Source organism: Pinus tabuliformis, chromosome 3_1, assembly GCF_031772625.1.
Source record: "Pinus tabuliformis cultivar Carrire ecotype Pingquan chromosome 3_1, CPIR1, whole genome shotgun sequence".
NCBI lineage: Eukaryota > Viridiplantae > Streptophyta > Pinopsida > Pinales > Pinaceae > Pinus > Pinus tabuliformis.
The window spans coordinates 238248590-238256107 of NC_142301.1; the positions used below are offsets into that span (position 1 = coordinate 238248590).

At 40.9% G+C, this 7518-nt stretch overlaps 1 pseudogene; it reads right to left on the reverse strand.

Annotated features, from left to right (window-relative positions):
- Positions 1-5960: 5960 nt before the first annotated feature.
- Positions 5961-7135, reverse strand: LOC149186682 (GDSL esterase/lipase At4g10955 pseudogene; annotated as a pseudogene).
- Positions 7136-7518: the final 383 nt, after the last annotated feature.

Sequence of the window (7518 nt, forward strand, 5' to 3'; positions counted from 1 at the left end):
AGGATACAAGCAACAACATGGAAGAGATTACGTGAAGACATTCACACCAGTCGCGCGGATGGAGACAGTGCGTGCAGTTGTGGCGATTACTGCACAACACAAATGGAAAGTGTATCAAATGGACGTAAAATCAACATTCTTGAATGGAGTGCTAAAAGAGGAAGTGTATGTTATGCAACCGCCTGGTTATGAGGTAGAAGGCCAAGAAGACAAAGTGTATCAGTTGAGGAAAGCTCTTTATGGGTTGAAACAAGCACCACCCACATGGTATAGCAGGACAGATGCCTACTTGTTGGACAATGGTTTCGACAAATGTGACAGTGAACCTACTCTCTACATCAAAGAGAGCGAAGGTAAGATTCTCATTTTCGTCTTATATGTAAATGATTTGATTTTTACAAGCAGTGACAATTTCCTCATCACTGATTTCAAACAAGTCATGAAGAGTGAATTTGAAGTCACTGACTTGAGATTGTTAAGATATTTTTTGGGCATAGAAGTGAAGCAAATAGAAAAATGCATTTTTATCTCTCAATCGAAGTATGTGGCAGACATTTTGGAGAGGTCTAAAATGCAGAACAACAAGTCCGCATCAACTCCAACGGTCATGGGGTTGAAGTTGAACAAAGAGGATTGCAGCAGCAATGTCAATCCGACATTATACAAAAGCATGATAGGCATCTTGATGTATTTGATCGCCACTAGGCCAGATATAATGTATGCAATAATTTTGGTGTCAATGTTATGGAGACACCCAAGGAGACACATTGACAAGTAGCGAAAAGGATTCTAAGGTATGTCAACGGGACAAAACAGTATGGCACTTTATACATAGCAACAAGTGATTTCAGGCTGGTTGGTTACACTCACAGTGATTGGGTAGGAAGTGTTAATGACAGAAAGAGCACGATAGGATATGTTTTCAATTGGGTTCTGGAGCCATTTCATGGGCCTCCAAGAAGCAACCAATAGTGTCACTGTCAACAGCAGAAATTGAATATGTTGTAGCAACAGCAGTAGTGTGTCAAGTAGTTTGGATGAGAAGGATGTTGAGGGATCTTCGTCATGACCAAGAGGGAGAGACAACTATTTTCTATGATAGTACCTCAGCAATTGCATTGTCAAAGAATTTTGTCTTCCACAAAAGGACCAAGCATATTGATGCTAAATATCATTTTATTAGAAAGTTGATTAACAATGATGAAATTGTGTTGCAGCACTGTAGGTCACAGGAACAATTTGCTGATATCTTCACAAAGCCATTGGCACGTGAAAGTTTTGTTTATCTCAAAAACTGTTTGGGAATTGTCAATGGCAGAAATTGTGATTAAGGGGGAGTGTTGGAAATAATAATCCCAACCACCACAATAAACACCCTGTGATCCAGGTGGCTCTAGAGACACACACAGGACAAAGAGGGCTTATGGAAGCTCAAAAATCAAAGTGATCAGAATGCCTTCGAACTAGTACCAGAGCATAGATCTTGTCATCCTGATTGCAGGGGTGTGAATAGTTTATCAATCCGAGCTCGTATGAGGGAGAACAAGCTAGTCAAAGTTTTGGTCAAAGTTGGATTGTGGGCCAGGTTTAAATGTCCTACAATTTGACTGGCCCTAGGGCATGAAACCTAGCTCCCAAAAGTGGGAGAAATTGTTGCCTCCTTAATTTTTCTAATAACCCTTATGTTAGAGAAAATGAAAAATTAGCCCTATTTTAAGAAATATATATATATATTTGGGGTGGCGGAACAGAAACCCCACAACCCTCCCTAAACCAACACATAACAAATTATAATTAAAATTGGCCGATGGGCCATGACCCTCATCGGCCCCCAACCCTCAACTGCACCATATTAAACATTCAATTATGGGCTGGGCGGGCCACCTCTGGTGGACCCGGCCCACACCCCCAAAACCCCAACACTTGACTTTATACGTTGTATTAAAAGGAGGGGCCGGTGGGAGTTGAACCCATGGCCGGTGAGAGAGCCGGCCCCACCCATGCGGCAGCCCCATATGTCACCCCCCATAATGGTCGACCCAAAACAGAACCCCAATTAATGCGCTCAACGACTAACACCAACTGAGCCCCATGTAAACTCGGACTGCTGCGGAGGTTATAGGGTGGACCGTCCAATGCAGACCTGACCCCCAACAAAAATATATTTTGCAGTTTTTTTAAACTAATGGTGTGCTATAATGGAGGGGTCAGGGTTTGACCACTTGACCTCCTCCTCATAATTTGAGAATTTTACCATAATGCCAAACCAACTTCTTGTTTAATCTGCCCATCAAAAATTTATATAAACCCATCATTTGCTCAGTGCATGGGGGAGCCAAGAGAGCGCACGGAAATCGAGATTGTAATTTTTAATTAATTTATTATAGGTGGAACCATGAGCCCAAAGAAGAGACAGGGGGAACCATGATTGGGCGAAATTCTTAAGAGGGTGAAATTTTTGCAGTGTCCAAAATGAACAAATTTTATGTCGATCTTATACCTCTCAGCGACACAAACCTGATGGCGTAGTCAGTTTCCTGATCTAAGTAGCAAATTTTCAAAGAACCCGAAGGAGGGAATCTTTGAGGAATACAGAGAGAATCTAAAAGATTCCTTGAGCCCCAGATTTTCACTTTCTCAAAATTAAAAAATTTGACAGTCGATTTTGCACTATTCGACGCCACAAATCTGATGGTGCATTCAGATTTTCCATTTGCTCATTTCATTTTTTGGCCACTTTTCAAAGTGGAGCTCAAGTGTCAGCATTCATGTGCGAGCAGCCATTCCATGAGATTTGACGCTGTGAGATTGATGGTATGGCCAGCTTCAGCAGTTTGTTATCCTTTTCCTCATATGGCCCCAGGATGTGAGGTATATGCAGTGTGTTCATGTACTTCTTTTGCTATGAGATGCATTGTGCTGCATAGATCCCTGTTTGATGTTTGATGTGGGATCTTGTTTTCTTATTTGTTTCATGATTCCTGTTTGACCTGATGCGGAATCATTTGTGTGATGTACTTGTTGTCATGATTCATCATGTTTTGTTTGAGATCCCTTTGTTGTTATGTTGATGGGATACTCATGTGTCGCCATGTATGTTTGCATTGAGATCCCTTTTATGTCATGTTGGCGGGATGCTCATTACCATAATGCATGAGTTTATGTCATACTAATAGGAGTCCTTTTTTACTGAGAGTTCCTGTAGCCGAACATCTCTTGGAGCCACTCCTGTGTGAGGGCATTTTCCTTGTATGACAGCGACGTCACCTCTTATGTACATCATCACTATTGACAACAGTTAATGCAATGGCCTAAACCATCTTGACACTGAGGCCCGGAAATGTAGTCCCTCCTGGACGAATTCCGTTATCAACGTCTTGTATTTTTCTGTTGTTGATGATTGTCATGTTCCTTCTTCTTTACAGCATGCAGATATGTTCAATTATGCTAATTTAATTACAATTCTAATCACATCACAAAAGTAAAAAATCTTGGTTAAATCTGGGAGCTGAGTCAACTCGAATCACCCTAACAACAACCATACTTGTCAGAAGTATTTTTGTAGGTTTTTGTAGGTTGCATCTCTGTTTGAAGATGGAAGGACTGAAGCCAGGCACGAACCATTCTGAAACGCAACAAGGAATTTAAAGCATTAATATATTTTGGTAAATAGATATGGACAAGCATTCATTCAACAACTATTGCCCACACTCCACAAACACATGCATGATTGTGATCACACTCAAGAACAACATCATATTAATTATTTTTCTATGTCATGTATTAAATGTAAAATTGTATGTTGAGTTAAATATGAATGTAAAAGTCTTTTTGTGTTGGTTATAAAGTGAGAGAGTAAGTGAGAAGGAAAACGAAAGTCTCTGTGTTACTGTGTTTCACTGTGTGTTCATGTGAATGCATTTTTCATGATTTAAAATTCAATCCTAAGATTTTACAGTGTTACTCCAACCTTACTTTGTTTTACTCTCTATTTTTGCCGTGAATTTTTTTTTAAGTCTCTATAATAACTGCGGGAAATCTAGCTCCAGGACTCTACGAAATTAAGCTGCGTGAAATTAGCTTCACGAAATATTTTACTCTGCCTCTCCGCTTAAATTCTGTTTAATTTTTCTAACAATTTTGCTCCGCTTAAATTCTGTTTAATTTTTCTAACAATTTTCCAACACAGCGCACAACAAGTCCTCGGTACCTACGTTCCTTCATTCAATTATCTTTTCTCATTGAACTCCATTCCTTAAATTTCTAAAAAAAAGGTAATAGAAATTGTAAACTCAACCCTTTATGAGAGATGAGGAAGGTTGAAGGTTCACATATTTAGATGTGAATATGACTTTATTTTTGTAATCAGATGCGAATAATGAGAGATGAGGAAGGTTGAAGGTTCACATATTTAGATGTGAATATGACTTTATTTTTGTAATCAGATGCGAATATATCTATAGTGGGGAGGATATAAATTAACATTTTGGCCGACGGCCGGTACTAAGAATTGAGTTGGTTTTCGACTGGGTGAGTGCGATTTTATGAAGGTAAATAGCGATGGCACTTAGGTAAGTGGAGCGCAGAATCCTTCAGGGGGACGGGATATATTAAAATCATAAACCCATATATGTGTTTGTTTGTACTCTTAAATCCTTAGGAATGGAAAAAACAATTCGGTGGCAGAACTATGAATGGTTTTATGCTTCCAAATTTTCTTAGAAAATGCTGAGAGTAAACATATCAGGGATATGATGTAAGTGGTTGTGAAGAACGAGTAGAAAACGTTGTTTTGTCTAATACATCATTCAACAAATCAAAGAATAACAGATTTAATTTATATATGATTTGTTTTCACTTGTTAATTAAGCACATTAAAATCATTATTTATTTTAACCATTTATGTGATTTATCTCACTCCATAACTGTAAAAATAATTTTGGCAATATGCGTGGATTCTTCAGCAAGCACGACCAAAGCAAATTGCAATATATGGTTGCGTAAAGCAGGAGAAAAACGTGCAAACGCACGTGAAGTATGCGAGATACGTATGAGGTACACATTTAAAATAACTTCGCATAGTTGTATTTTTTTATTTTTAAATTTCCTGGTAGCTGTATTTTGTTTTACCGTTACGCTATAGCCTTGACATTTTAGAATATTTTTTTAACTTGACTTCTAGGGTGCTAGGGAATGGGTCCCGTCAGTTATCTTCAATTTTATATAGATTGTAAATTTTGGAGAGGAAAAAGTTAATTGTTTGATTTTATTTAGTTCGAATGTTTTGAAAAGAGTTAATTGTTTGATTTTAATTAGATCGTAGATTTTGGAAGGTTTTGAAACTTGGATAGTAAAAAAGTTAATTATGTAATTTTCAATTATGAAATATTTTAAAACCTGCAATTTATTTAAGTTTAGTTGAATTGAAAAGAACTGCTATTCTTATTTGAATGGCAGATTTTCCAATATCAGACATGAAAGAATCCATTTCTGCCTATCTCAAACATGTTAAACACGAAAGAATTCATTTTTGTCTATTAGATTTTGAAATATTTTAAAATTTACAACCTATTTAAATTTAGCTGGAAAAACTATCATCTTGCAGATTTTCCAATATCTCAAACATGCCAGTAGTTAACTATTTGAGAGTTTCTGCTGACAAAAAAGTCTCTCAAGCACGTCGAACAGAAGAGAATTTAACTATTTGAACTCACATTTACTTGACTTCGCCTATAAAAATTTTGAATAACGTTTCATTACAACAATGGCTATTAACAGCATGCAACAAATCACTTTGTATCAGGACATGACACTGCATAACTTCCAATCATAGCCTAGTACTTCCAGATCTACTTCCATCTGCATCACGAATATAGAGACTACAGTACATCACAATTTACCCTGTTATAAACCAGGCAGCGTACAGGCATGGCAGAGGCATTTGCTTTGGCCTCCGCGTTTTATTTCGAGTGTTCTGGTCCTTCGCTAATCCTGCATTCGCTGCACTGGATTTTGAGATCCGGTGCCCACCACTGATGAATCCCGTGGGCCCTTTTGAAATCCGGCGCCGGGACCAAACTGATTGTAAGCCTCGCAGAGGGAATGCGATGCAAGGCCTTCGATTCTACACCGACGGCGGACAGAACCAATTCGCCGATGGAAAGCCTCGCAGCGCTGCCGCCGCCGATTTGCCGCATCATCTTCTGGTTAGTGAAATAGGCAACGTATGCCGAACAGATATCGTCCCTCGGATTAACGTAGAGGCAGGGAAGCCACGCGCGGAGGGCGAAGAATGCATTTTGTGATTCGATGCGGCTGTGCTTGTCTTTCAGCGCCGCCGCTAGCCCCGCCGCCACCAGGCTGCGGGCGACGTGCAGGCCGTGCTTGACCTTGTCGTTGCTGATTCTGTTCACAGGAGCCGAGCTGAACGGCGGGTTGAAGAGATGGGCTTCCAGGAACTGTCCTTCTTCGGCTATCCGTCTCCCCACCAGTAATGCCATGGCCGCCCCGAGGGAATGCCCAGCGATCCAAACGTTCTCCTGTCCGCTATCGCACACGCATTTCTTCACCGCGTCCAACGCTGCCCTAAACCGGGCGGTCGTGTGCAGTCCGTTTTTAAGTATCTGCAGATCCAGTTTTAGGTCCCCGGCGAAGGTGCCCGACTTAGGAATTGTTCCCCTGAAGGCTACCACGATCTTGGGTGCGCCGGCTGGGCGGAACGGTGATCGCGCTGCCTTCCTGCTCCACTTGTACACGGCACCGAAGATGGAGCCACCCTCATCTACATCCACCAGTGGGTAAACGAGTTTGAAGTTGAAGAAGCTCCACCACTTCTCCGCCAGAGCATCGCGGCCGAGCCTGCCGGCTTGGCGGTCGCGTTCCTGGATGCACGTTCCCTGCACCAGACTCGCCGCTACGCATCGCCTGTGATTGGAGTTGCACCTGCATTTGAAAACTACGAATTAATGAATCGAGACAGACTCAATATCATTGATTTGCTCAGAAGCCTTCAGCGCATAAATTAATGAACAAAAACGCGGGATTATTGTTTTTGTTCGTGCGAACGTTCTTACCAGTCAATGTTAGTGAGATGGCGAGGCCCTGAAAGCTCGAAGCTCTGGCGCTCGCTTGCCATTTTCTTGGACCCCGAATTAGCAGAGAAAATTCTATGGTCATGGCATTAACAGTCGTCCATTTTGATAGCATGATGAGGCCGCGGAATCTGGAAGACCGGGTTCGCTTCGGACTGTTTCGGTAATTTTCTGAGCGTTTACCAAATAATATAAATTTCATCAAATCTTATTCGCCCACGGTTGACTTTGAAGAGCGTGGACACACATATCGGGATCATCTTTTATTAGGTGGAGATTCCGACTTCAATGGGCCTCGGTGTCCAACTCGCACTCCGCACTTAAAAGGAAATGAAAGTGGACGCAGGCGTAACGCGCCCTGAAGGGAAAGAGGGAGAATCTTTTAGAATTCTATGAATAGGAATGAAGTGAACAATATTTTAGAATT